The 27,174-nt window shown below is 50.7% G+C and overlaps 1 protein-coding gene across 1 annotated transcript in view; it reads right to left on the bottom strand.

Moving 5' to 3' along the window:
* The window catches only part of dome (cytokine receptor domeless), an 88,188-nt gene extending 67,193 nt beyond the window's left edge, over nucleotides 1–20,995 (bottom strand). Inside the window, exons 1-2 of the mRNA XM_075672196.1 lie at nucleotides 20,458–20,995; nucleotides 1,898–2,008 (exon numbers count right to left, since the gene is read on the bottom strand). The gene's annotated coding sequence lies outside the window, so the exon portion shown is untranslated. The remainder of the gene's footprint in view (nucleotides 1–1,897; nucleotides 2,009–20,457) is intronic.
* Between the last annotated feature and the right edge of the window lie 6,179 nt (nucleotides 20,996–27,174).

The raw sequence follows: 27,174 nt of genomic DNA, 5'->3' as shown, positions 1-27,174 counted from the left end.
CTAATGACATTTAGACACAGCAGTCCGCCTTCCAATAAGAGGAGCAAAAGAGGTGGCGAAAACTTCCGCCCAAAGCTTCCTCGCGTCTGAAGCGATACAGGGCGGGCCACTCCGAAGAACAGTGGCAATGCGATATCGGAAGGTGTTCACCACGTCACCATCGTCAGGCTGCTTGCAAGCTTAAATATAGAACACTTCGAATCCAAGTTGTACGCGGCCTTTCGCGGGTAAGAACACACTGTTTGGCGCACGAAACGTGGGACTGATGAAGAAATGAAAGAAACGAAGGGTCGCTCGGTGGCTTCGCTGGCGCTGCACTCAACTAGCGAGCAGCAGCCAGGACGAACGCAGCGGAAGAACAAGATGGCGTTTCGTCACTCAGGTGCTGAGTGCTCGCAAGCGCAGACACGGAGATGTGCAGACAGACCGAGAGAGTCCAGCAGGCGCACTCTAGAGTCACGACGTGCGCAACGGGTTGGCAAACACTCTGGGCGAACCGCACGTACAGGCGCGCTCGCTCTTTGAAACGACGATCCCGCGCGCGGCTGCAAAGCGCGAAGAAAAACAGGGGACCCGAGGCGCTTCCTTTCCTCTCCCCTCCGGCGGGACGATGACAGCTGTCAGTTAGCCCAGCCTCAACACGCTGCGGCAACGTGACGTCAGCGGCGGGTTCGTTCCCATGCCTCGTCACCGCCGTTCGGAGCCCCAAGTGCGGGGCACGCCCATCGTCTCGACTCCTCGACGAAGAACGGCTCGAGCTACGTTTACATGAACCTCACAAAGTCAAGTAGGGTAGGCCTGTCGGCCCGAAAATCGTCTGGTTCGCTACGTTTACATGAACCTCACAAAGTCAATTAGGGTAGGCCTGTCGGCCCGAAAATCGTCTGGTTCGCTACGTTTACATGAACCTCACAAAGTCAAGTAGGGTAGGCCTGTCGGACCGAAAATCGTCGGGTTCGTGCCGAGCGGGCGTCGAGGCAAGTTTGGTCAACAGGCAATGGTTGGCCTCCAGAAATTGTTGACCACAAATAGCAGCACACCTGTCTCGTGGTTCTGCTTGCTGAAGCTGGGAACGCCGTAACGCTCGCATATACTAATCACATAGTAGACTGGTAGTTTCAAAGCGCTCTGACGGTAGTGTGAATCAATTTATGATAGAAAAGAGTTCACTACAGCGTTATTCCGCCCTTAAAACGGTAGGAACGTACTTGTCCCGTGAGGCGTACAGCTCCCTCGTTAAAAGACCCTTGAGGCTTTGCACGAATGCTCGGGAAGGGCCAGTGGAATGCGCCGAAAGTCGCTCCCTTCTGACCCGTTCGTGTAACTGTTGATCACGGTAACACTGTACGCTTCTGACTGCGCGCATACGAGATGTGCTCAAGTAGCTGGGGCCACCTCCTCAACCTGATTTCATATGTGGAAAGCATAGACTCACACGTCACATGCAGCGTATACGGCACAACTTTGAACATTTGGCTCTCTCTCTCTCTCTCTCTCTCTCTCTCTCTCTCTCTCTCTCTTTATGATCTTGTCGACTATAGTAAGGCCTAGTGGAGAAACTATAAATATCCCTTTCTTTATTTCCTTCATTCTGTACTTTGCTGCGCATAGGCGCAATGCATCTCGAAGCATAGGCTCCGAGAGTCGATATCGCACTGCCTACGACTGCACTGCCCGATCTCGGAAGCTACGCTCGGAGGATGTCAACTATGCAGTCAAACCCGCTGGACTGAAGCATACGGCACCGATTTATGCGGACAGAGAATTCTGCGAAGTGTTTCACTCGAGTTGAATTCTGCATACATTAAAAGAAGAAATGCCAGGGCCTTCGATGGCCGAGAAAAAAAAAAAAGTAAGTGGGAGAGGCACGCGCAAGAATACGAAAAACAAGACTTACGTTTCGGGCGAGTGTCGTGGCGGCGTCCATTTGGATACGCGGAAAGTAGCAGCAGCAACAGCGGCGAGGGAAATTGCGATGCGCCGGTGGTGGTCGCTCGCTTATCAGCGCCTGCAAAGAGAAAGGCGCCGCCGTCAGAAAATGCACATTGGGTTAAAAAAAAAGGGGGGGGGGGGCATGGCAAAAAAAGAAGAAATAAATAAAAAAGGAACTCGCTGTGCAATGTGCGTCTGCACGGTTTAGGATATAGAAACACAGGAATGCGTCGTTAGAACTTACTAGTGCAGCAAAGAAAAAAAGAACAGGAACGCACCGGCGAGACAAAGAAAGAAAAGATCACACGGCAAGCAGGAGGTATTTATTTCTACTATTTAAAAATCAGACGTCGCGGCATACCGCAGAGCTATGTGGACAGACTGCCTAATGTTGCAACATGTTGCGAATACACTGTCACCCTGAATAACACACTACATTTTCTACGGTATCAGTACCCAATTTCGCTATATTACAAAAAAAAAAAAAAGGACGCTGCATGTTTCTAAAACTACAATAAGCAGAATACTGTATGGTAATTTGTTTTTCTTTATTGCAATTTCGATGGAGGCTCCGAAATAATAATTTCGTTTTTCATGAAAGTTAACGCCAGCGTACGAATTGCTCCGAAACGCTTATGCTTATTTATTTATTTGTTTGTTTTTACAAACACTGGATCTCACGACAGTTACGAAGCGCGACCATGACGTCACGCTTTGGACTTCTCTCTCGAGTGCCTCAGTATACAGTCACCACATTGCTGGTCCCGTTGGCGCCAACACTGCCTGGAAGGTCAGCACGCTTTAAAGCTATCCACTAAAACTCCCCATGACATTCACCCCGGAGATGCGCTACACTGCCGACCTCGTTCTGACAGTGTAATCGACCACAACACTTGCCACTAGCAGAAATATCTAAATAGCTTACGATATTTTGACACACACACACACACACACACACACACAGACACAGTGAGTGAGTGAGTGAGTGAGTGAGTGAGTGAGTGAGTGAGTGAGTGAGTGAGTGAGTGAGTGAGTGAGTGAGTGAGTGAGTGAGACTGTTGCAAATCGAGCAGTTTATCAACTTCGCCACACCTTACGTGTCCGAACAGCCGATGTCGAAAGTACGCGCGAAGTAGCTCCAACAAACAACTGAAGCAAAACGGACAGAAATGCAACGAGCACCGCGACTCTCTATTTGTGGCGGACTGACTTCGTCCGTCACCTGGAAGAAAAAAAATAGAACAAACAGAACATACAAAAACACATCCTGCAGTAAAACAAATAAATGCCTTTGGAACTGCCTGCAGAACGCGCTCTATCACCGGCGAGACTGGCCTCTATACCGTCTTGTCCGAAAGAAAAAAAAAAAAAACAGACCCGGGAATAGGGGGGCAGGACAGTGACACCCTTTCAAGAAACCACCATTTTGACCACGCGCATGTGCGCATACTTCGAATGGGCGCAAAGCGGTTAGACTACACCAAAGAAAAAAGAAAAAGAAAACTGCGAGAGCTAGAAGGCACACTGCGTGTGGTGGTTTTTTTTTTTTTTTTTCTTCAAGCCCACCTGTGCCTTATCGAATACACCCGATCGCCCCCCGAAGACAAGACACTCCCGATTAATCACAGCCTCGTTCTCGAGCGAAACCGCGCCCCAATGCGACGGACGAAAGCCAGATAGAAGGCAACAACGTCGGCGATGGGGGCGCGGCGATAAATGATCCAGAGTAATCTGGCCACGTTTGAGAGGACAAGCGAGTTTTCCTGCATTAGAAAGGACAAAACGGGTGTGGAACTCGTACAGAACTCGCGGTCCCAGAAGCACTGGCGTTTTGAAATGGACGTTCTCTGTGTAACTACTAATGAAGCACGCGCAAACGCATGCTCTCGTGCTATCTATCTATCTATCTATCTATCTATCTATCTATCTATCTATCTATGCGGTCTCTTCTTACTCCTTTTTCACTGTGGTGTGTGCGTGCCCCTGCATTCGTGGAGTGAGTGAGCGAGCGAGCGAGCGCTTGCTCGCGGGCTAGCTTAAATTTGAAAACATGAATTATCGCGCGAGTCTTATTTTCGTCAAAAACTCGCAAGAGTCATTCCCGTTTCAACACTGCCAACCCATGCTCCGATAATATTCGGTACTGAATATCGTAACGATCTACTTTTCTTTCCGTTATTGTATACATATTATCTATCCCGCCAAGTGGCCGATCTCGACACTACGCAGAGGTCGTTCCAATGACGAATGGAAAAGAAATGGTATGCATATATGAAAGACCTTAAACTTTTCGTTACAAAAGACGGCCCTCAATTCTTGCCGGCCGACTTACATACATCTCGCTCCGCCGCCTCCGCAATCACAGAGCGCCACCGACATACACCGAGAGAACCCGGCCCTTGACAAGGCGGTGTGCAAGAACTCATTAAGCCGTTCCTCCGAACTACGACAAGGCTCTCTATTTGTGCTTCTTCGCTCGAATTTCCCGCGAAACGCCTCTCTTTACTCGCAAGAGCCAGCCAAGCACCATCTCCCATCCGCCGACCACCTCAGATCCTCGAGCGTAGTAAGTAAAGCAATCCACGGAAACATCGGAGAATCAGCAGCAGCGGCAAGGCCTTGGGTGCCAGGATGAAAAATGTCCCGTACAGGAACGACGGGGAGGGGTGCGCGCGCACGTAGGAGCAAGGCGAGGCCTAAAACAGCGGGGGGCGGGGGAGGGGGGGGGCAAGGCCTATAACAGTGTGTGTGGGGGGGAGGGGGGGGGGTTACCCGCACTGGGGAGCCGGCGAGCGACTCGCTGGCGGACACGCATTACATTATAAATAAGGTCACGGCGGCCCGAGCAAACGGCCCAGTCGAGGCTGTGGGGGAGAAGAAAGGACGAGACCGCATAGATAGAGCGCGACAGGGAGTCTCTCTGTCCCCACTTCTTCTCCCTTCTTCCCGCCAAACGACCACATCGACGCAGGGAGGAACGAGGGGAGACGCGTGGCCCACGGAGGACGCCCTGCATGCAAAAATGTGGGGCTCGCGACCCAATATTACAGTCCTCCCCCCCCCCCCCCCCCCCCCGCAGGCGCCGTTTCATATCGAGGTCGCGGGAGAAGAAAAATGCCTAATATTAAAACGGGGCAAATAAGGAGGGCTAGTGGAGACGGAAGTGGCGCTTGCGGGAACGGTGCGCGGAGGAACATTACACGAGTCGACGAGCTTTGGTGTCTCTTCGCCGCCGGGCTTCGGCGCTGTGCCGCAGAGCCGACCCTAGCCGTATGAAGAAGACCCAGCGCGCGCGAACTGAGGGGTGGCACTTTTCTGAATGGAGATCATTTTTCACGTCCGAATGCCCTGTGCTCTAATACCACGCGTACTTACATTACGCGCTGTGCTCGCGGTAGCCTCGGCTGCCTAATGTCCTGCTAAACTCGATTTGCATATGCATCACATTATGTTTGTGCAACCAACCATTTCCTCCTCGACTTCTCTTTTTTTTTTTTTCATTTTTCCGCCTTTCGTTAAACGTAGAACGCAAGACAATTTCAATAACTTGAAAAAAAAATAGAAAAGCTGAACAACGAATACAGTTTCAACACGTCGAAACTGGTGCTAGTCTCGAGCTTCCTAGTAAACCAACCTGATTTGGGCACTGTCTGCCTTCAGTGGTACACGTGCTTAAGTTGTGAACGAAAAGCTTAGTATAATTCATCAAATCAATCGGCTTACGAGTGATTATAACGCAGTTTCTAGTCCTTCGGTGCCCTGCCGCGAATTGCAGCCTCGCCTGTGCTAGACTTCAGAAATTTCAGCTTTCTTCTTGTACCTATGAAATACGTATCAAAATGGGCAGGTGCCGCAGCAGATGCCGCGCTGCGTAGCGCTAGTTAGCGTATTTGTGAAGCAGGCAGTATAGCGCCTGCTTTTTCGACATTAAAAGCGGCGGCGACATGCACTCAAGCGGTGTGTATCGTAAAGACTGGAATGACAATGTAGAAAACACGAGTGACGCGCATACACAAGTCGAACGCCAGTGAGATGCAACTCAGTCAACTCGACATCGCTTTAGGAACCGCACTGAAAATGCGACGGCATCGAAAGAGACATCTGCGTGGAGAGAACAGGTTTTAAACAGCGCGCGAGCTGCCGTGCAGTCGATGATAAGACTGCCATGGACTGCCACCGCAGTCTCGCACCGCCAGAACACGGGGGGGACTTTGAAAAACGCGGCGGCCGTAAAGATAATCCGGCTAGCACGAGCCACAGTCAGGCCGCGGCTGCTGCGAGAGATAAGGATCTCGCTTTTTCGCTCCGTCTCGGAAAAATCCCGGCAGCAATAGCAGTGAAGAGATCGAGCCGCCATCTCCGAAAGAACGAGGCAAACAAAAACAGCGCGTCGTTAATCGCCGCCGCAACTGCATCATCAAAGAACCGCGCGCGGTCACCGTTTACGAGGAGACGGTGATAAAATAGACAGGGGAGGGAAAGCGGCCGGGTCGGTGCCGAGGCTATCTGGAACGTCAGACAAGAGTACGGACTTTCTCGCCTTCGCCTTCTTACACAATAGTTAAGCTTCGAGATGGGTATAAGGATTTGAAGGTGGAGGCGGGGTCAATCGACGATAAGCGAAGCTCGCGTGTGACTCAATCGAATGCGAGAACACCCCGACCTCCTGTCGAGCATCGTCGATTCTTGGGGACAGTGCGACGCGAAGGCGGCTGGAAAAGGCAGCGAAAAAACGAAAAACAAAATTCCAGGAGACGGGAAACTTATAAAATACAGCAAAGTATGAGAGCCGAGGACGTGACTAGCGTGAGCAAGGTGCCGTTCACCGACTGCGGACTGCGTCAGCTGCTGGTGCGGTGTGGCAGACGCGAGTGAGACGCTAAAGCTGCGTCGTGGCATCTGCCTCCTGTGGGTGGGCGAAGAGAAAAAAGTAAGACTGTACTGTCTGCGTAAGCGAAACTGACTAAGAAGCAGAAGCAAGCGGCCGATACGAAACGACGGTAGGCAGGTTCGTCGCGAAACAAGCTTGCGTGGGACGATCGCTGACAGATCAGACCGGCTCCTGGCGCCGTCTAAATTGAAAAGGATGGCGGCCGCCCGGTGAAACGAGAAAGTGGTACGCTATATACGTTGCCGTAACTTTTGTTTGTTGGGTCTCTTCTCGTGGTGATGTTCAGGCGGGGATAACTAGTGGGTTGTTGCAAAGTCAAATAGCTACGTTGGCAGGAACAGACGACGCACGCCCGAGAAGAGCAGACGATACACAGCGTGTGTCATCTGCTCGTTTCCAAACATGCACCTTTGCTGTATATAACATGTGTGCCTCTCTAACCGAGATAATATAGGCGCAACGGAAGCCTTATTTCTATCCACCCACGCCTTAGAATTTGAGAACTCCGTTACACAGCAAGGCAGTTCTTCTGGTGTAGGCCGCTGCTTGCGAAAATCTCATAAAGCCGACTTCGCGTACACTCGTGACATTGACCACGTTTATCTTGGGAAATGCGACGACTACTATCCATCACGCGCGTATCTCTCTCATATCTACCACGACACGAATCAACTCGGCGTCCTTGAAAGGCGCGCCTGAACGCATGCACTTAAATGCGCCTTCCAACTTTCATCGCCAACGCACACGTCACCTGATGCAAGCTTTCAATCCGTCAAGAAGACGAAGTAGCGTGATCCGCCTGATGTGTAACGCGACGTACGATGTCTTCGCTAAACGACCACGCACCCCACAACTGGGAGAATCTATTCACTTGAAGCACGCTCATGAGGTCAGCCTAAACAAAAGACGGTCCCTTGTAGAGCTTCGGAAACTGTAAAAGATATAAAGACCATCAAGGTACGAGTAGGCTAGGTCGCTGATTTGAACTAGAAAGAAAAAGAAAAAAAAAATGAACGTCCACTCTCATTTCCATTTGCAGTTCGCCGAAAACACGCGTTGTCTACTCATCGTGCTGCGGCGATTACTTGAACATCTTCGCACATTTCAAGCATGGCCACTGCGACGACTAATGGTTGTAATTGCACCTCGGGCTTTTTATACTGTGTAAAAGAAAGGCGCCTCGTTGTCGGCAGGTGCTGTTTTCCAGGGGAGCTCGACATGTCTATCGCTACGTTGAATATTGTCCCATCAACTACATTATTTACGCAGTTCATGAACCGAGACGTTCGTCAACCTCATACAACGACATGGCCGCGGTGACGCGTCTTACGTACGTTGTGTACATACCGCGGTGACTCAGTGGCTATGATGTGTAGCGCCGGTAAGCGCAAGGAAGGGGGGGGGGGGGGGGTTTCGACTCCGGTCCGCGGAGGCCTCAATCCGACGGGGGCGGAACGAAAAAAAAAAAGGAAAAGAGAGACAGATAGAGAGAGGGGAGAAGCGTTCGTGTAGCATGTTTGAGTGCACATTAAATAATTAACCACAGTCAAAATAAATCTTTAGCCCCTTCACTCAGCGTCCCTCATAACCTACTGCGCTATTACAATACGTTGAATCACGTAACTTTGCGACGCAAAGCTACGATAAGGTTATAAAGAAACGTTTTCGTGCCCGTCCCGCATCAGGGCACCGGAATCCACCGCGCACACTCTCACACTTTCACTAGCCCATTCCACCCCCTAATAGGAGCGATATCGCTGTAAACTGGATATGGTCTCCTAGATACATTTAAGCCCGGAATACATGGAGCGAATAACCGGCGTCCGAGCGACGAACTTCCTTGGGCGGCGAACGCCCGACGGTCGGCGTCCAAAAATTTGACGGCCGCCGCCGATCTGTCTGTCCAAATATTTTCGTCGGGCCGCCGGAAGCGTCGAGCGCGCAGCGGTGGACAACAGCCAATCGGGAGGCGCCAGTTCCGGTCGCTAGGCATGCTGGTCTTTCGCGCGCGGCCTTTTCTCGTCTTCTGCAACCACGTTGGTGTCTGCGCTAGTGTTGGTGTATTTTTCAGTTATAAAAGCGGTATCTGCCACCTTAAGAAGCGCTTATATTTGTTTCATTGTTTACCACAACGCGTATGCTAAGTCTGATGACACTGGCGCCAACACGGCGAACTCGCGGCGGCGTCTGCCCGCTGTTCGCCTCATGTATTGCTATGCAGCGCATCTTCGACGTCTTGCCGCCGTGCCCCTGTTCGCCGCGCCGCGTTCGCCGTGACAATTCGCTCCATGTAGCCCGCGATTTAAGCTTCCCCGGGAAAGCTCTCAAGATCGAGGACAGTGAAGTATACAATTGATCGCGGTTCGCTCTGCATGCACTACTCGGCGAAGCCTTCTCCTTATTATGTATGTCTCACGCACATAACCAATATCTTACATCTCTGCCCCCCCCCCCTCTTTTCTATCTCGAATGTGCGGAGCGCACTAGGTATACGAAAAGATGAGCTCTCAGCACACCTTTCGTTCGCCACTACTCAAGACATCGAAGACACGATAGCCACGCGCATGCAAAACAAACGCTATTTCATCAAGTCTGATGTGGCAAGAGACGATGTAACCGTAGTCATTGGCCAGAAAGTCAAGCGTATGCGCCAGCCAACGAAAGAGAGCACACGGCGCTGTAGCATGGCAACGAGGTCACACGAATCATCTCTCGCGGATCCGTTACGTAATAAGCTAGCTCGCGCCTCGTGCCCGAAGCGAAACGCAGCTGCTTGCTGACGACCGCATGCAGAACCAAGACATTCCAACCAATGCCGATTGAGAAAGAAAGAAAGAAAGAAAGAAACGTTTCACAGCGATGTAGAAGAGAAAGACGGAAGAGGGGAGCAACACAGTCTGCGCACGCGAGAACTCGATAGCCGGCCCGACCCTGCTTGCCCGCCACCACGCGCGACCAAGGTCGTCGCCGGCCTCGTTACACAAGCGCACGACAAGGAGCGGTGGGGCAGTAAAACGAAGCGCGGGACGCTTTGAGGCACCGCCGCCGCCGCGACACGAGGCGGACTGAGGGGGAGGAGAGAACAACAAGGTGGTGGTTGCAGCCGAGTCTGCAGAACTGAGCGTATTTTCCCTCTCCTCAAATCACGAAGAAGAATGCCCGCCTGATCACCAGGACACGGGGACGCACCAGCGTCGGCGAGGATCCGCTCCGGCGACCGCATGACAGGTTTGCGGTGCAAATCCGCTTTGCGGCGGACTGCGCGCAGGTCACGCGAGGAGACGCCGCGGAGCGCCACGATAAGCTAAGGTATCACAACTCGACGAAGGCCACCTGGATACAAAGGACCATCATTCTCCTTCTTCTGCTTCTTCCTTACAAGAATTACGCTTGCCTTAATTTTCTGTTCGAAAAAGAAAATAAACGCAAGTCAGCGGAGATCCTCGCCGTACTAATTATTACAACAACTGCAATTGTGTGCTGCACATCGAAGCTTTCGGTAAAACCATCAGAACACAGTATCGAAGTGTCATCATCCGGCGATTAGCATCGTACAAACGCGCCTCTCAATAAATAAATAAATAAATAAATAAAAAATAAATAAATAAATAAATAAATCTTTATTTTCCGAAACAAATGAGCAGGAGGCTACAGGAGAAAACGCCGCAGCTTGAAGAGCTCCTCGGCCCCATGCGGATCGACAGGTGGCTAAAATTAAACGTACTTACTGCAGACAGGCTGGACAAAATAAGGGTTACACACAGACTTACAAGTATCCGACGTAACGAAGGGACTATTGAAATAGACAACTGGTATTCAAATTTCTCCTATTTAATTAAAGTAGGCGTTTACTATTAAATAACACTAACCGAGACTTTTACTATTGGACAATTTTGTGTGTGTGTGTGTGTGTGTGTGTGTGTGTGTGTGTGTGTGTGTGTGTGTGTGTGTGTGTGTGTGTGTGTGTGTGTGTGTGTGTGTGTGTGTGTGTGTGCGTGCGTGCGTGTGTGTGTGTGCGCGTGCGTGCGTGTGCGCGCGCGCGCGGCACGTTGCTGCGACGTAGACCTACGGAGAATTCCTCAGAGTCGAGAGCTCGTTTGTGTATACGCTCCACGAACAAGAGAACAGCTGCCACCACGCCGTCTTTCGCCTCGCGCTATATTATGCACAGGCCGCGACACGCGGTTGCGTCGATCGCAATCGCCGCGAGACACTTCCAGCGAAAACGAAAGCCACGCCGTTGCGGCTTCGCCGCGCCGTACGCACGACGATGCGAAACATCTCGAGCTAAGAGCTGGCCTGACAGACCGACCCGACATCCACTGCCGGTTACGGCAGCGCCAACCACATGATCATCGGCGCCGTCGTGTGTTTGCATCACAGCGCGCTGTAGTCACCCAAATTACTAATTCGGAGTGAGCGAGCCGTAAAGCAACACCATTTCAATGTTTATCGGGTTTGACGTCAAGAGACTGCAAGAGCGGTTTACGGGGGATGTTGTCGCTGAGGGTTCTGGATCAACTGGCCGCCGGGGGTCCCTTAAAGTGCACACGACGCGCGATACACGAACCTTCTTGCGTAACGCCGCCCCCCATCGGAATGCGGCCAATGCGGTCGCCGCAAGCAGGAATCGAACCCGCAACCGCCACAGCCACCGAGCCGGCGCGGCAGATAAACCAACAAATGAGAAAAATAGTAAGAATGGCAGTATCGACCGAAGTGCAAAGCCCCAACAAGTGACAGCACACACATAGCATACATTTATATAAATATATATGAATATCTGATTATTATTATTATTATTATTATTATTATTATTATTATTATTATTATTATTATTATTATAAATACTGACCATCAGGGCGATGGTGAAAATTTGCCAGTTGTGTCCACGTTAATTGATATCCCAATAACAAATTTTGGACAAGGAACAGAACTGAACGCGAAGGAGGAAGACATTATTAGTTTTAAAAACTCCACGCCAACGGTTGTCTGCGGCTCAACAGCTCGCGCAAGCGAGATCCGACCGCCAGCGTTGTCGCACCCGGCCTACCAGGCCATTGATCTCGTTCAAGGACGCCGACCCAAAGAAAACCCCGACGCAACCGTCTTAAAGAGACACTTCTTGTGGATGTTAAGGCACGGGGGAGAAGTAGAATCGAAGTTTAAATGGCGCGCACTAGGGAAAATGTCACCACGGTCGAGTAAACGCCGAGGACCGCGTAAGATTCGCTACTCGACGAACCCGGGTTCGTTCACAAAGGAGGGCCACCGCACCTCCGGTTTAGTGCCCGCACTAACGAAGAAAAAAAATATAACTAAGAAGTCCTCGGAGAAGAACAGCTTACGAGAAAGCACACACTCCCCCGGAAAGGCGGCAAAGCTTCTTTTCTCAATGGGATCAAGTGGCCATGAAGGATCGCCGCAGAAGCAGCGACCAAGTACTAGCAGAGACGGCGACTTTTTGTTCAAGAAGCAGACGATGTGCCTTAAACACCACTGGTCCTTTCCCAAATATCCCCTTCACATTCACTTGGAAAGAAAGAAAAATCCTTCTGAAAGAAAAAATATATATTAAAAAACACGCAATCGTTCTTCCCCGCGTGACAAGTCGGTATGGTGGTGGTTTCAGGGGCGTCGGTAGCTGAGTGTAAGCTGCCACTTCCGGTTCCGGTCCGCATGTCGCTGTCTTTATTTCCTCTCTCTCCAACTCTACGTGACAAATGACGGTTCTCTCGCCCTCCTTGCCCTTTCCCGCAGCTTTCAGTGCCCTCTCCTAAAGCCGCGCGCGGCGTTTTTCGGTCACAAAGCGAAGAAAGCCGCCGGCGAGGCGATCCCATACAAGCACAGAGGCGCGGTCGGCGCAACAAACACGCAAGCGGGAAAGAAATACTGCTCGTGCAAACGGTCGCGTAAGGGGAAAGTGGGGGGGAAAAGTGGGGAGAAAAGGCAGGCCATAAAATATTCTCGAAGTGGGAACCGGCGGCAGGCAAATGGGACAGCCGAAGGACAACTGCGGTGCGTGGGACAGTAACAGCTTGTTGTACACATACGTACGTCCTAACGCGCTCTAAAAAAAAATGAATTTTAAAAAGACGACAGCAAGCAAAATTCTAAAAGAGAAGAAGGAGACAGTAAGCTGCAGGAAGCAATTGGCCGCCGCGCAAACTCGGTGTCGGGGTTCTTCTTCACGCATGTGTGGTCACGGCGCGAGGATGTGCTGAGGCCGTATTGCCGCGACTAAACAGGGCCGGTGTGCGGGGCCAGGTCACGAACATTTCGTCAGAGTGTCGACGCAACCGAACTGTGCTTCTTGACGGTTACACATTTCTATCTTACCTTATTCCGTACAGTTGTGAACAATATTCTTGCCCCCTAAACTCTGCTGTTCTACACCCTCTCCCTGTCGTCTGCTAACTATCCCCGAAAAGTAGTTACGCAGAAGGCACCAATGTATGGGCTTGACGATTACTGTTCGATGTTGGAGAGGGGTATCAGTCGTCAACACAAGCGCACTGATACGTCCCTCCGAACAGTGAGATAACCCAACTCTCAACCATCGTTTTCGCAGACACGCTCCGAGAAAAACCAGCGAGGGAGAAGGGGCGAGGGAGGGAGAGGCGAGACAAGGATGCCAACGACCGCAAAGTATCCACACAGAACGGGCGCCAAAAGTGAACCGACAGCTTGCACCCTTCTTCCTCGCGTCTGTTTCTCGGCGCGTCCTTTCCAATTTGAGGACACAAAAGTTCGAAAGCCGTCGAACGAGCGCGTCGAGTATCTAGCCGCTTTTCAGCTTCGCCTAACAACCCGTGTCATCTTCGCGGGCGCTTTAGAATGAAGGTTCTGCCAAAAAAGGAAAGAGGGGGCGCAAGAAAAAAAAAACAACAAAACAGCGGAAATGTGTTTTCAATCTGTCTCCCGAACAGAGACAGCGGCGCTCGCGGGTCTTCCTTTAACGAGGCGCACTATCGGCGCAGGCACTTTCTCGCCGCGCGGCAATAAAGAAAACGCACGAACACAGAAAAAAGCTCCGCGACCACTAGCGCCGTCGTCATATCGTCGTCACCGGCTGCCTGGACCGGTCTAATGTATACGTGCGCGCGCTGCCAGCGCCGTCGCACAGTAGCACGCAGCACGGTTCAAAGGCTGCGAGAGGCACCAGATCGTGCGACCGCAACGACGGGCAAGAGAATAACGTGGTCTACATCTTAACACAAGCGGCGAAACGCAGCCATGTCATGGGCGCCGATAAAGCGGGCGCGTAGCTTCTGCAATTATGACAGTTGCAAAAGTGGCATTCCGAAATCCGGCAATGTTTCATGAGACATGCTTCACAAGTTAGCCGACCGACCGAACGACCGACGCGCCACCAAGGAGCGACCAACCCCAAGATCCGCTCCGTAACATCGCTCGTAGCATAACCAAACGTATGCAAAGCGTCGTGCAAAATAGGTCCAAGAAAGGCGTTGCTGCGTGCGTGCATATGCGTGTCTCTGCGGCTGCAACAACCATTATGACACCCTGTCAGCACAACTATCAGAAGAGCGCCCTTTTGCTGAGTCCTAAAACGCGCAGAGAACGTGAATGACGTGAACCAACGACGGGGAAGACCGTAGCGTGTCTAATATCAGGAAAGATTCGGCAACTGCAGGTTTCACATCACCGAGTAAAGCCCCGCAGTCTAGGCTTTGTATTAGAAGCTGCAATGAGCCGCAGAGGCAAAGATCACAAAGTTTGCGCCCGTGGGCAGCAATTTCACAGCTTGAAAATAACTAAGCGACATGAGAGCCATTTCGCAATGTCCAAGCCGCCCAGAACGAGCTTAGACATCGCGATACTGTGCAGCAACCGCATCACGCGTGTGCCTGTACAAACGAAGAGAAACAATGGCGACGGCGATCTGAAGTCTGAACCCGCAAGACGCTGAGGAAAAGCGACGAGCGCGCCAGGCCGTCACAAACTAAAATCACGGAGGCAGCGTACTACACTCGAGGGCAGCACGCACCGCGACGCTGCGCGCAACTTGCTCGGCGTTGGTAGTGCTACACAGCTCCGGCATAACCTGCTACGCGCGCGCTCTCGCCAAGCGGACGGGGATAGACCTCGGCCTTCGAGAGAGAAAAACACGAGTCGGCGAACTCCGCGGGCGTCGCGGGACTCTACCCTCGTCCCCCTCTCCCGCATCTCGCTTTCGCTACCCCTGAAGGACAAGACGTGGCGCCGCCGCCGCCGCCTTCTTGCTACCTGCAAGGCGCAGCGTGGAATGGCAGGAAAACGCGATGCGTCCGCGCAGCTGACGTAGCAAGGAGGCCGGCCGAGGAGTGACGTCTGGTGCTCGCATCCTCCGAGCCGTCGGGCGGGCGACGTATTGGGGCGCAGATCACGGCTTCGTGCATTTAGAGCGAAGCTTTCACCGCGAACCCCGCCGGACTTTGAAACCGACTGCTGGTGTCGTCTTGCCAATTCACACGCAAGGAGAGAGAGAGAGAGAGAGAGTTGTGTGTCCAAAGGTGGAATCTCCCAGCACAATAGCTAATATGCTAAAACCAATAAGGCCATATACTTCCGAAAATGCAACGTGCTACAAGTCTGATGACTGGTGGCGAGGAGACCCTTCAACACGTTCCGTGTGCCTGTCCGGCGGTAGCTCACTCATCGTCCTTCCCTGGCTTTCTCCTTTCATCTCTCTTCCTCGGCATTGTGCCGTGTTAAATAAGTGACGTTTCCAGAAACTACGCTTTATTTGCTCCATTTGGAAACCCATTCAATTTGAATCTCCCGGTATCGAGACGAAAGGACTAGGCACCGCGGCTCTCGTGCGGTCTTCATTAGCTTTGCTAGTGACCTCCTCGGCGAGCAAGTAACGGTTGGAAATTAGGTATTTCTTGCTTCAGTTATGCCTAAAAAAAACATGCATCAAACATCGCAAAACACACGCAAATTCGGTGCTGCAGACTTTTGTTTCTTCCAGCACCTCTTGCTGTGCTTACCGAAGAAACCCGCAGTGCATGCGCTATTTCTCTTCCTCCTATTTTGCGTCCCGCTATCCTTTTATTCTGCGAAGGGTAGCAAACCAGAAGTGTCTGTGATTGACCTTTGCGTTTTCTGATCTGTAGGTTTCCCCTTACTCTTTCCGGGCGCCTTTCCTCTTGTGACCGTGACAGCGGGGAAAGGCTGACCACGGCAACAAAAAACATTAGGACATACAGTACTGCAGTGTTATAAGAATGCTGCAATAACTTAATGCGTTATTCTGAGAAACACTCCGCTAATCCCTTTTCCATGACGTGGGGTAGCAAACCTGGCAGGAGTCTGGTTGACCTGCCTGCCTCTCCATCACTTTTCTACCTCTCACTGCAACGCAAAATATATCGGTTAGAATCTTGTGTTCTGCGTGGCCTGTGCGATTCTGAAAAAAAAAAAAAGAGCGAGAGAACGCAACGCAAGGAGGCAAGGAGAGAAAAGACATGGCGGTCAACCAGACGAGCGTCCGATTTGCTACCCTAGACGGGGGTAAGGGAAAGGAGAATACAATAGAAAGAAGAAAACAGGGAGTACTGAATGCACGTGGGAGGATGCCCAGGGATGCTATAAGCTGTCTCTTAAACCAGTGCACTTCAATTAGGGTACTAGTGCACGAACCGATTCTTGTGCCAGTGATTGGTGTGGCCACGATCTGAGTATCTTTTACTCGGATAACGGTCTTCGAGTCCAGTCGGCTTAGAGCAAAATTGACTATGCTGATTATAGAGCTAGAGGGGAATGATAATCACTGCGGGTCTTTAAGGTGGTGACGATGATGAACACTTAAGACGAGCTTAACACTCCAAAGGATGCAACATCATATGTGGGTGCATCCACGTCTCGCAGTGCGTAATGTACCGCACATCTTCCGCTTGCCTCCGAGAAACGGGACACGCATGACCTCGCCGCGCAAACGACCTCAAGGCTTCCGTTTTCGCGGTAGCGATTAGCCGGCCGCTATCGTCGTAAATTCGGCGCCAGCGCCTACGAAGGGGAAAGAGATTCAAGCGATAAGCGCCAAGTTGCCAACAGCTACAGAACTCATTTGGCGACAAAACTAGAAATGAGGTTCACGAGGGTCGCATTGTGGGTGTTGCTGGCAACGCATCTGGAATATTGTATTCCCGTAACGCGATAATATACAGGCCCAAAGACGAGACGCACAAGCACAGACATACACAAGTGTAGCGTTGGGTGTCCCCGTGTGTCTTTTCTTTTTTTTTTAATTTTATTTCCTCCCTTCTTTTATCGCGTAATGGGAATACCAATTTCAGAAATACGGGGCACGCTTTACTGTATGAAGCATATTGCAGATGGGCAAATTGAGAAAAACCTTCGTGTATGTGGCATATTTTAGCGACTGGCACCTTTTCCCGAGGCGCAAATTCCCAACTGACCGGTGTTGTGCCTGGCGGTCGGTCCTTCGGAGCGGGGGATGCCCCACCAGCGACATGCAGTCGTCACAGTTGATGTTCACGCCACATCATTCGCTTCGCTTCAAGACGGCAACGTCGCCCTCCTGACCGTCACGAATTGGCCAGTTATCGATGAAAGGGCCCTTCCCGAAAAGAAGCGTCGGCGACAGGTGGTTGCCTCCTATTGCGACACGTTGGAGACAGGTGCACCACGTGCACGAGTAGCTCTTGACAGCACCTCCAGGTGCCGGGTCCTCTTACCATCTGACAACGGTACCACAGTGTGCTCCGATAGCTGGAACCGTGTTGGAAAACTTGATCATGCACCTTTTCTTTTTTTAAAAATATATTTCTGTTTTCATTCTCTTCAACGTCCCTCGGAACCCTTCTTTCTCTCGGCACGGTGCCACCAAGGGAATCTTCGTTGGCCGCACGGAACCCCGACTTCACGACACCGGTTAGCTACTGACATTTTTCGTCAGCCAAGGACCGGGAGAGTGAGGTTTCTGCAAGCGTTGGGGCTTGCCATCAGCTTCGTTATACAGGGTGGAAAAAAAATTTGCATGTGTGAGCTATTAATTTTGCGCGTTTCCTGACATTTCACGCTAACCTCTCGCTACGAACGAGTCATTGTTAATTTCCAGTGCACACAGGCATTAACAGCCCTTTCGGTACGTGCTAGTTATCTGAGCCACTGCTGACGAATGCCGTTTATAGGGCAAGAAGTCTAATGAGCCTTGCATGGGCCGCAGAGACGTGGTTGTTGTGGTACTCTTGGCGCGTTCGCCGGCGCTTCTAAGGTATGTGTGGTCTGACTATACATTGACAAGTGCCAACAAAAACATACAAGTTTGTTTGCGTCGTGATAAGAAGAAAGTGGGGAAGCTAATAAGATAACTTTTTTCTTTCTATCACTCCGAACGAGAGGGTGCCACCTATATTGTTTCATTCCAGAACGGTCTATAAAGTGACCATGTGCTTTAATTCATACACTGCTTACCAATGTCGCGAACTAACTGACTTGAGGAGCCGCAATGCTACCAAATGAATCTCGAGCGAAGCCGCCATGTCTAACCTCGTAACACAGAGACGACTACGCTGCACTTCGACCTCCATTTTCCAACCCAACGCAGTCGTTGTTTTATTCCATTCATTCCGTCTGATCCTAGTACGTACGGTATTAAATAAACGGATGCAACGACAAGAGCAAACCACTAACAGAACAACAGGTGACGCTGCAAGAACGTAGAGACAAAAAGCGCGGAAGGAGGCTGTTTGCGCGCGCGGTTATATACACCGCATACACCTGTTCTAGTTAAAATACCGAAAGCAGGTGTGACGAGCCACGAACGCGCAGCGAAGGCATTCTGGCAAAGCCAGAGAAGCCATTTTCCATGGGACGGTCAAGACGCGAGACCCAGTCCCTGCCGCCCCTCCCTCCCCTCCCCTCCCCCCCCCCCACACACGCAAGAAGAAACACAGAAAGAAAGAAAACCGGAACCGCCAGGTTGTCGCTTCGTGAGAGTCTCTCTCTCTCTCAAGTCGCCCTGCTGCATATAAACACAGCGATGAGGGGAGGCAGGCTTGGCCACCAGTTGCGCAACACTCGTGAACCCGAAATATTCCGTAATCGTCAGCGACGCGAACGCTCGTTCACCCTCTACCGCGGCCTCTCCCTCCTCCATTCCACCTCCGCTAGGCAAACGATCGGCAAAGCAATCCTAGGCGCTAGCGAGAGCGTTTAGTCGAGAGAGAGAGTGGTGGAGAGAAGCGGTCGTTCTATTCTCCATCCACAAGAACCCGCGTGCCAGGAATGGCGAAGAGAGAAACGCATTTCGATCCCGGTCAGCTCGTCACGATTTCGCGCGGCTGAATATATATATATATATATATATATATATATATATATATATATATATATATATATATATATATATATATAACCCACGTAGGCGCCGCCAAACTGGTGTGGCTGGCCGCCAGAACAACGTGCCTTCGCATCAGTTCCACATGCTTACAGGGATTCCGACATAGCCAGTATCGACAGAACGAACTTGCACGCACGAAGCCGATTACCAGAGAGCGCGAGAACGTTTCTAATGGGAGCCAGGAGGGCCGGGCTGAAGTGTGTCTGAAAACATGGATCCGAATCCGCAAAGATTTTCGTTTGCGAATGATCCATGCCACTGGCCGGCCACCTTCGGTAATGATACGTCCAATAGCAGGATTGGCTAGCAACTGCTCTTACGAATGGTTATTGGCGTAAAAAGAAAATCTTATATGTATGCCCTAAGGCTGATATTTTCCCTCGCCATACTTATTCTTGGCGAGCGAACGGTGATGACAATGAAGTCGAAGCGACACCATGCTGTCGCATTTCCCGCTGAGCGTGCCATTAGAACGGTAATAAGTCAAGCAGAATAACCTTGTGAACTTGGTTTTTACCTGAGGCGCACCAAATGCACCTCAACAAGGCTCACGTAACGTGGCAAGATCTTCGGTGAGAAACATGAGCGGTGGATAGTGTATATAATACAGGCAGATATTACGCTCTCGGTGACCGCCTGGGTGGTCTCAGTAAGAAACAGAAGCTGATTTGATTATGAGTGGACTAGGGAAGGTGGCATGAATCACCGAACACAGCCTTGGCTCATTTCAGTTGCGCTGCCAAACGAAACAATCCGTTGGGTAAAACACTGGTTTTAGCTAGGCTGTGACTCGTTGGGGTAAACCAGGAGTGTTCTAATTTCTAGACACTTCACGGCACCGACTTCAAGCTAATAATATAGCAGACGCCCTGACAAAGGACGCCGCTGTTGGTTCCAAACACTGCTCTGACGTTTCCCATCTATCCGCGACGAAGAGCAGAGCAAGGAGAGGTCACTAAAAGCTTGTGGCTCCTTCAGCAAGATCACAAGGAAGATTATCGCGTAAACGCACACCGGCGCGAAAAAACAAGCAACTCTTTCGAGGAAATTAAAGCGAAGGCGTCAAGAAAGAATATTTGCCAACCACGGCGAACGAGGAAAAATATGCAACTGGAGGAGGACTACAGCTAAGGCAAGCGTGCTTTCAAGCAGACCACACGAAGGAGACACGGATAGCAGGGCCAACATCAACAAACACTAACCGGCGCACCGAAGGAAGCATGGACCCCAGAGCCACTAAAACACACACAGATTCACGACATACCTCGCTAGGGTTCGACGACGCCGGTGAAGGAGGTAGAAGGCCGGCTGAGGTGCTGCAAGAAGGGCCCAGAGGGGTGCCGTGACTGCGCGTCGACGAAGAGGATGCCGCCGTCGGATACTCTCGCCCCACAAGCACTCGCGCCGGCTCCTTCGTTTCGGCACGAGCTCCGTCCCTAAACGAAGCACCACCACGAACGAAGGAGACGCGACGCACAGAGGCTTCCCTTGCGGCGGCGATCGGGGGAGTCCAAGGTTCAACCAAGGAATCCGCGCGTCGCCGGCGGCAACAGAAACGCGAATGGAATGTCACGAAGCGTCGGCGCGCACGGACACACGCACACACACCCAATCGCACACATACACACGCACGGGGAGACAAGAGAGAAGCAGCCCGGGGCCGCCGCTGCCCGCGAGAGTAGGACGTCGATGGAGACCGGCTTCCCCGCCGCTCGATAGCAGCGTAGCAGAAGAAAGCCAAGCGGCAGCAAGACTGGTTCGCAGCCGCAGCCAGCCACCAGCCGAGTAGTCTCCGTGGCGCCGCAGGAGAACGCGCTTTCCGGCCGCGCGGCGCGGCGGCGCTGTCTTCCTATCACTAATGTGACGTCACGCCCAACGTCACGCGCAGGTTCGTTTTCGCTCGCCTACCAGCCGCTCGCGCGAGGCGACCCGTCGCGGTGGTAGGTAGGCGGAGCCGACACCCTCAGGCGGAACGGAACGCGCTCCTCGCTTAAAGCATCCAAGCAGAGAAGAAAGCTCGGGGGATTCAAAAGCAACATAGAAAAACAAATAATAATAAAACAATAAGCGCGCGCAGGGCGCACGGCTGCGGCGACACTGGACTACCGCCGAGAAACCGGCAGGAAGGAGGCGCTGCGGTTGCGCATGCTGGTAGGCAAAAGCGGCGCGCTCGCTCCCCACGTTTTGCGTGCCAACTTTTGTGCGTTTTGCTTTAGCAGTGCTGGAAGCACAACAGTGCAGCCGGCTTCCCGTTACCGCTATTTTTTTTTTTTTTACTTTTGACATCCTCCCAGGTCTCTCTTCCCTGCATTTGTTCTGGGCTCCTTTGCAGCTTTCGTTCGACAATGCGCAGCCGCTTGTGCTACCGCCTTGACTGTCCCCGTCAAACAACCCACCCCACTTTCCTGCTTTGCAATTTGGGCCCTTTGAAAGAGGAGAAGAAGGAACATAAAGCGTTTTGCCAAGAACGCCCTTTCGAGCACCTCCCGAGGCACCGCGCGTCATCAGGAAGTGGAAAAAGCTTTTCCCTTCGCACTTTTTTTTCTTGTTCCTTGCTTTACTCCGTGGCTAGTTTCATCCTCCGCATTTTGTCCTAAAAGCGTAGTCGTCTCCTCTTTCATGGGAAACAACAAATTTCTACGCTCGTTTTCCCAGGCGCGTTCGTAGACAAAAAGAAAAGAAGCCTCAAGAAAGCGATTTATCTGCAGCCAAGACAAGAACAAAAAGAAGTGCCCCGGGCACAGCCTTTATTCATCGGTACGGAACACCGTGCAGAATAAGAAAAGAGGAAAGTGTTTGCCGAGATAAAACGGCGGCAGAGACGGTCGAAAAAGACGGAATAGAGCACACAGTGAGGGTCGAGATCCTACAGCGGTGGCTACTGACCGGCTCGCCAATTCCACAAGTTGCGAAGAGCTGGCTATCTTCCCTAACTAAAACCTATCGGGTTCGTTTAGAAATCACAAAGGACCGCCGCGCGCCATCCGTTCTTTGTGGAACTGATTCCAATACGGTCCCTATTTGCATAAATCCTTGGCAATAGAATTGCCGTCGCAAGGGCGACAGAAAAGACTGACAAAGAGATACAGCGAAGTGTATGCGAAATAAAAGAGCGGGGGTTAGGTGGAGCCGTTGATTCGGCCACATTTTTATGTGATGCAGTGAAGCTCAGACACAAGCTACCTGCTGCTGCTTAATGTCGGACGGTGAGACGACGGCAGAGTTGAAGCAAGGTGCTATATTGGGTTCCAATCTTGGAAGTACTGTGCGTAGTTTCAAAAAACAAATAAAGAAAAAAAGAAAAGTCTTCGCGCATGCGGACTCGCTGTCACTGCCGCGAGTAATGCGGCGATCAATAATTCAAGACGCGCTTCGAAATTGAGCTCCAGAAGGAACGGCAAAAAAGATAACGTCTTATATGAATAAGGGAGGGGGCATTTGATGAGCCATGCATATTAATAACGCTAATGCAAAACTGCACACCAATGTTGATAAAGAAAAAAGAGTAAACGATGCAAGGTATTTTGTGAGATTTTGTTAGGTTCCGAATGACTGCCAGCGGGCACGTTCTGACAAAAACGTTGTAAACGCAGGAGTTCGAAAAAGTTCGTTGTTGTTTTTGCGAAATGTGGATGGGCTGCATGGATGGAGATGAAAGTTGCGCGCAGCAAGGACGAATGAATGAAACAATCGAAAGAGAAAATTACTTTACGAAAACGCAGAAGAATTTAGGTTGCCTTGGGTGCTCGACTAAAACGTGCAACTGTGTGGACCACGATATGGTCGGAATATCGCTTCTAGGATCGTGGTGGTTAACAAGAGAGAGAGAGAGAGAGTGAGAGAGTATAGCCGGCGGTAAAAATGCGCCGCTTGCAGTGAAATCAAAACAGTCGACATTAGAAAACTCCCACGATAAAGACGATAAAACCGGAATATGTGCACGTGTACGCACGCATACGAGCCAAACACACAACCAAAATTTAGTCTTTGCATCATTACGGTTTTTCATTGCGAGGATAGGGAATGTTAGAGCACTACACGTGCCTGCATGGGCCTGAGCCAGGCCGTGCGAAGCGCTTCTTTTTTTCCCCGTCTTTTCTTTCTCTCTTCTTTTAATGGGAGGGGGGGGGGGGCGCTCATTAAAGGGCCTAAGTAGTGCCTTCGAGCACACGCGCAAATAGCTGGCTCTTGACGAAGAAAATAGAAAAACTGATGGAGTTATATTATTTTTCTTTTCCGCAACAACGAACATTGTTTCCGCATGAGGATAAATAAATTATACAAAAAAAATCGCTCTTCAAACCATTTTCCTGTTACCGCTTTTGCAACTCTACAATTTTACAACTCCTCTATACTACAATATTTTAGCGCTAACACAAGGGGTGTATGTCGCAAGGGGAAAATTGGCATTCACACCAACTGTAGCACGAAGCTACGTGCTACAATTCGGATGGATGCTAGTTTTTTCCCTTTCATGTACTTTCCTCCACCTTGCGGGCTTCGACAGAACTGATTTGCGTTTACTTTATGCTGTACGCCCGTGAATTCGCCTGTTTGTATGTACATATCAACCTAACCTCGATTTATAGAAACCTGATAGGGCGACATTTGCCATTTAAAGAAGTGCTCTCAGTTCGCCGACACATATATACGGAGCCCTATGCGTTGAAAATCACGCAGCGACGGAGTGAGCTCAGCGGCTCGCTCAATGCAACGAAGTTTCTGGTAGAAATGCGGATATGCCCTGTTTCAGTTCACGTCATGGATGTCACTGATACATGTCAAAAGGGTTAGGGGCCCCCTTTAAAGAACACAAGACACGTTCAGCGGGTTACGATAAATGCGTACGTAGACAAATTTCTTGAATACGATGACGTGTTTCGTATGCTTTCGGTTGAACGAATTCTTGCGATTCGACGAACTATTTCTAAGGTCCCAGCGACTTCGTTAATGACGATTTAACTGTGTACCTGCCAAGCGTCCTTTGATCAACTCAAGCATGGGCTTCAAGTTAAGATGCATTTTTCAATACGGGGTTGCGACTTACTAGTCGGTGGAGCGAGGTGATCTTTTCTCCCTCCCCCTGTCTCTGAAGCCCCTGCTGATCGATGGCAGCAAAAGGGTGGCTCCGTCGAAGCGTAGAACGCTAAGTTATAGCTGAGTAATGGAGCGGGTTATTCGCAACGATGGGCCTTATCCCATAAAGCGGAATGCAGGTCGAGCACGTAATTTCTCTTCTGAACCCGTGGTACTTCGCTTCTGATTACGCTACAGAGCGACGGCAGGGATCCGGGCCAAGGCGCCCCGCGCTACGGTAATTGACTAACGGATTTGAATACCCCAGGTTCCAACCCATCGAACCCTTCCACCGAGCAGGCGGGGAAGAAGGGGGGGGGGGGGAGAAACCGTCGGGGGAAATGATTTCCCAGAGGGCGCGCCAGGGCGACTTACATTAATAAAGGGGTCTTAAGTAACATGCGAACTGCATGGTTCTGTTCGATATTACGCATTTTTGTATAACCCCCCCCCTCCCCCGGGCTGGTCTTATTCCTTCCCCATTCTCATGGCCTCGCAATACGCGCACTCTTGTTGCCATTGTGCGCCATGCTCACGTTATATGGCGGCTTCCAATGCCCTCGTTGACTTCAATGCAGAGCTTTCTGGTTCTACCCTTTATGCAGCAAGCGGACCCATGTACATTTGGGAGGAGCACCGCACGCTTTATTTCTTTCCTTCGTTATTTTTATTTCATCCGCTTGCGTCCCGTCGTGTCGAGGTGACGTGTACACTATACAGTATCGTAAAGTATCACACCGTCACGTGACGACAGTGGCGCAGAGGCTACGGCGCTCTGCTGCTGAGCACGAACGAGGTCTCGTGTTCGATTCTCGGCGCAGGATGTCGCATATTTCGATGGGGCGAAATGCAAAAAGACGTTCGTGTACCAAGCTCTGGGTTGGACGCTAAGGTCGCCAAAGTGAATCTGAAGCGTACGGCGTGCCACATAGTCCTAGCCTTGCTCTGGGACCTTAAATCCACTCAATCAATCAATCTGACCAATCGACATTCCAGCACACGTCTTTCGGCTCTTGCACCAGTGCTCCCCCTTAAGTACATGCGCGCCTTCATTGTCAAAATCTAGCAAACTTATAGCCATACATGCAGACATCCCGCTGCAGGTGCTAGCGTCCTACAACTACAGCGTCGCGTCCTTCCCAATCGGCGTAGATTCACAAATTTGTTCCGTACCGCACACAGGGCAACTTGCATTTTTTTTTCTTTTTTCCCACTGTGACCTGCCTGAGCCTTGGACGTCGCAGTGCATGAATGCGCGCGGCGAAAACACGTTTGGTAAAAGCGAATGATTCTCTACAAGGGCTCGTATTCGAAGCAAAATGCTTAGAGCTCAATAGATTACAGGGTCAGTCAAGTTGTTATTGCAAAATATAATAAGAAATTCTTTTTCAGCCAGAAAAAAATACGCCTCAATGTCGCTTAACCTTATATGTCAACGGTGAAATTAAAAATTAATTTAAAGAACAGGACCATGCGGATGTATTGTCACGTGGAAACCAATATGGCGCGCGAAAGGAATAGTTGGCGCAACTTCATGCTGTAGTTCGCGGCGAACACATGAAACACGGCGCTGAGAAGAAAGGCGGCGAGTTGCGCTCGCTTTCTCATCACTAGCCCCCCCCCCCCCCGTCTAAAAAAAAAAACAAAACTGGGCTGCATGTTTATAAATGAGCTAACCCAGACTCTGCTTAAGCAAAAAAGAGAAATAAATATCAGCAGAAAGACAAAAAAACTTGCTCTTGCCGCTACACGCCCGACTGCGCGATACGAAACCTGATCGATGTTCACGCTGCAGCGCGCGCGCGCGTGCGTGCGTGCGTGCGTGTGTGTGTTTGTGTGTGTGTGTGTGTGTGTGTGTGTGTGTGTGAGAGAGAGAGAGAGAGAGAGAGAGAGAGAGAGAGAGAGAGAGAGAGAGAGAGAGAGAGAGAGAGAGAGAGAGAGAGAGAGAGACGGTATCGTGCATTTGCATCCCTCTCATGGGTACACTATCCGTGCCTTTGATTTGCGCGGGGTTCCGACCCGATCAAACGTCCAGGCGGCGATGATCCGTCCCCGCGACGCCAGCGCATCCGACGGGGAGTTACCGTGCCGCCTGCTTAGTCCTTTAAGAGCCGTGCTCGACAGTAATTCCTTCATTTAATTATTCACGCGGAATATAAATCGTGGCAAGCTCAAATAAAAAAAACGAAACGATGTCACCCTCCAACCTTTCTTTCTCACTGTCTTCTATTTCTACTTGTACAGTCACCATCCTGTCCTTTTGTTCCGTATATGAGAGACAGGGTTCAGAGATGCGCCACGCGACGATGCGAGTACAATGAGCAGTGGAAATATTATGCGGGGAGTACAGGCTCTGCGAAGTTCCCGACGTGGGAGCAAGCTGCGATAATAGACCGACGAGATCCCAAAGCGCGATGTTTTATGACTTTTGGAAAGCACGCACTCAATAACTCAATCAATCGAGTCGCTGGCTCATTCTCTCCGTTTGCTCCGTGCATCATACTCGTTACTCAAAGACGTTGCACCTTTCGTTGACTTGTAACCCACTATATAGGATAGTTATCACTGTACCAGTATGTATGTGTGTGTGTGTGTGTGTGTGTGTGTGTGTGTGTGTGTGTGTGTGTGTGTGTGTGTGTGTGTGTGTGTGTGTGTAATAGAGGTACAGTGGCGCAATGTAAAATAACATAACGGAAAAAAGGCAGAGACGACATAAAGCAAGTTGCGCAAGCTCTTTCTGTCATCTTTTTTCTTCCGTGTGGTATTTTACACCGCGCTACAATACCTTTTATTAGCTATGTACCAACTCGCCAAACATAGTACCCTGCTAAACCACATTATATATATTATTGCCCGATTTTTTCCCTAGGTACAACATTATCTCTGAATTTATGTATTTATTTAA

This window comes from Dermacentor variabilis, chromosome 10 (genome assembly GCF_050947875.1).
Source record: "Dermacentor variabilis isolate Ectoservices chromosome 10, ASM5094787v1, whole genome shotgun sequence".
In the NCBI taxonomy this organism is placed as follows: domain Eukaryota; kingdom Metazoa; phylum Arthropoda; class Arachnida; order Ixodida; family Ixodidae; genus Dermacentor; species Dermacentor variabilis.
This window is presented reverse-complemented; position numbering and strand designations above follow the sequence as displayed.